Raw genomic sequence first — 3,748 nt, 5'->3', positions numbered from 1 at the left:
AAGTCTGCACTCTCTGAACCACACCAGTGACAGCTCGTGGGAGGTATGTCCCTGTGGCCACGCTAACATGAAAACTACACACGCTAGTATTAGCAATACAAATGTCTTCCTGCATGCCGTCCACCAAACTGTAATTTGTTCGCTAAGTAAGGGTGTAAAATGTTCTAGAAAATTATTGGGCAATTAAATGATGACAAAATCCTGTCTGAGGCCTGAAGCAGAATCTTGTGTTCTCTAATTCCCTCACTGAACCTGATTTGTCGTTGGTTGTTGTCATTGTGGAAGTGTAATGGTCATAATAGTCTTTCTTTTATGGCCATGGACAAGGGGTGCAATAAATTCCAGGGTAGAGTTATCTTATTCTCAACGGTTTCATCATCTCTCTGCATTTACAGCTGATTTGGAGCGTGGAATGCGGTGGTGGCTCTTCACACAACAACAGCAACAGCCAAACACTTCACAGGCTTTGAGTGACGACCAGACTGAGAAATACTGTCTGCAAAACCACTCACTGTTATAGCATCAAATTATCAAGCAACGTGGAACTGGAAATAAACATAATCTTGTTTAGATCATATTTGAATTTGATGACCTCTTCCTCAATAAGTTGAATTAATTCCTTAATGAATAAAATAATGAATAAATGAATTATACATTATAGCAATACAAATTACATTCATATTAAAATGATTCAAAGCTTACTTGTTTTAGGCTTAGTTGGTTTTATACAGAGGTTTTATAATAACTTAATTTTCCTCTTCCCCTTTTTCATTTAGCGGTCACAGCATTTGAGAGTATGTATTAGAATGTAGTATTTTTAAAGTCTGAGGAGCTGTAAAGTTAGAGCTATTCTTTCTCTCAGCTTTTCACCGAGTCACTGACTTATGAGCTCTCAGTGCTTCCTCTACCTGTAGGCCACATTTTATCTTTATGTCTAATCACCACTGTCTGTTTTCATATTGCTTGACTTAGGAAACTATTCAGCTACTCGTGCATATCTTTATGGACTTCATGAGGACTTACCCAGATAAGGCATGCTTGTATTGTAAATGTGCATGACTCTGGAGTTTGTACTCAACTGTCCTAATCATGTCTGGAGGAAGTCAGGTTTGTATGTCCACAAGTGGTTTCAGATTGTAAAGTCTTGATTTGTCATGTTACTGGGTCATTGCGAGTTCACCTCACCACAGCGGACCGGCCTGCAGTGGAAAGTAGTGCAGAGGTTTAGTCACTTCTCTGACAACATTAACACTAAACTGTGTTCCTGAAATGACAAGTTTCAACAAGTGCATATGAGGGGGAAAGTGCTCAATGTTTTGGAAGTGGTCTCAGGATGTATTTAACTGTCTTGGACCTGCCTTTGAGGATGCACTGCTGCCCCACTGCATGGTTTTGATGAAAGATCAATGATGTTGCGTAGTGTGTGTGGAAAGTAGGTGGATGTGTCAAAAAGTGTCTCACACCTCAAAGTAATTTGGTCTTTGTTTTGCTTTTCCAGAGCAAAAATGTGCACCCAGTATGCACCAATATGCCCTCCACCCCCTATTAGAGATGGAAAACGATGCACATTTGCCTTGTGTCTCATCCCGCTGGAACCAAAATCCAAACAAACTCGAGCGTGACCAACCGCACGGCCAAGAGACAGTTCTTTGCATACACATCATACAGACAAGACATTTACATTATGAAAGAATAGCTGCTCCCTTCCCAATTGTTTAACAATTACAAGGAAGTATGTTGTATTAAATACAAACACGAAGAAAGATTAATAAAGTGGCCAACGGCTCAAATGTGTATGAATATTTAAAAATGCTGCGGGCTACAAGCTATTGAAATGCTAGGAGAGAGTAAGCTTCCAGGGACCCAGAGGAGGAGTGCATCACCTAAACTGTTGGAGGAATGGAAGGGGCAGAGTTTGGAGATCCTATTACATCTCCGATGTAAGCTTCAAATGACAGTTGGACAGGGAGAGATAGTTTAACATATTGATCAAGGAAAGATAGGTCAGCGATAAGGGAGGTCTCATTTGGTGATGCCAATAGGTTATTATTTAATTAGATAATTAGGTAATTATTTCACATACAAATCTGAAGACTGGTTCTGTAACTGAAACATGTTCTGATGAAAGATGTGACGAGTGAAAAAGAGGTTTATTTTTGTCCAGAGCTTAAGTTAAAGGCCTGTTTCTGTGGGACCAGTTTTTAGGCCTTTCCCATGACAGCCCCTCGCTGCTTGTTGCTGTCTCTCTGTTTAGACAGCTTGAGGCCTGGAAGCAGGACAGTTGATATTTATGTTGAGGTTTTCTGACTAACTAAGCAGGAGGAGTTGTGGATACTGCACCATCCAAGTTTCTTAAGGTAAACTAACAGATAAGAGAGCTGGAAAAAGTTCAACATGTTCAATATACAGGCACTGGGACAGCATTTTGGACCATTTCAATCCTAAAACTGATTGGTTGGCACTGCTGGAGATAAAGGCTTTGTGCAGTGGTCACTGCCATTATCAATACAAGAGTTTGGTTAAAAAATGAATGCAACATTGGAGCAAAATAAGACATTGCAGAAGGTTATTGAAACAATACCACATTGGATGTGTGTTGTAATCAAATAAATAATAGAGCGTGGCATTTATGTCTGTGGTCACTTGTGGCCGGCCAGTGTATGTTTCAGTGTGTCCTACAAGCATCAGGCTTCTGTAAAAGCTCCTCGCTTACCCACATTTTCCACTCCGCAGTTCTGATGATGCTTAGTTTTTTCCTATCCTTCTGAATTTAGCTCTTGGGTGTATTGAAGTGATAGTAAGTCGCCTGATTAGCTGAAAAACTGGTTCCGAGTAAGGTCAGAGGTTTGGTGCTGGTATAATCTGCAGCTCACAAAAACACAGCTGGACAGAGAGGTGATGTCAGAGAGCTGATGATTTAATAAACTTCTGAAGGATTGGAGCAACAACGTTTTCTCTGCTGACTCTTGCTCATTATTCATTTTCCTCCTGCTTTATGACCTTTTACTATCTCTCGTCCATCCTTCTACTAGAATCCTCATCTATGACCCCACACTGTCACACTGTCATCCTCAACAGCACCCGCTCCTTCACTTCTTACTATCTATATCCCTCTGAGCTCCTTCATATTGTCACACCTGCCTGCTCCTCCCCTGTCTCCAGCTCTCTGTGCCTCCTGCCCACCTCATCATAGGGCATTTAGCCCAAAAATACAAAAGTAACAGTTTAGTAAATGGAAATCACATTGTTCTCATTGTAAATCTGCATTTAAATGAATAACTGAGGCCACCTGTGCATCCTATATTTTCTGCTGATACAAGTATGTGGTAGACAATGAGAGCAAAGAACGGCCACTCCTTTTGTCCCATCATTGTCATAGCGTTTTTGGGTGGTGTCCTGAAGCCCCTGAGAACATTGGGGACATTGGTGTGGTTTACCACAACCACTAAAGAGAGTTCCAACATGTGGCCAGTGTGACATGTGGCACGCAGAACAACTCTCACTCCCTGTGCACTCTAGATCTTTGCTTGGGGGTGATTAAGAATAGAATATTTATATTTGATTGTGCCCATGTTGCTTTGGTCTTCTTTATCTATGGCCCAATGTGTGCACAATGCACTTGACTCCCTTTGCACAGTGGAATTCTGGGTCAGTCTCTGTTTGGCACAGCATTACAGGCAGGTAATAAAGAAGTGTTTGTGTGATACGTCAGTGTTTTATAGGGAGAAGATGCAGGGGCCAGATTACA

The sequence above is a fragment of the Eucyclogobius newberryi genome, unplaced genomic scaffold (genome assembly GCF_026437365.1).
Source record: "Eucyclogobius newberryi isolate DKJ021-1_F unplaced genomic scaffold, fEucNew1.0.hap1 SCAF_19, whole genome shotgun sequence".
Classification (NCBI taxonomy): domain Eukaryota; kingdom Metazoa; phylum Chordata; class Actinopteri; order Gobiiformes; family Gobiidae; genus Eucyclogobius; species Eucyclogobius newberryi.
This window is presented reverse-complemented; position numbering follows the sequence as displayed.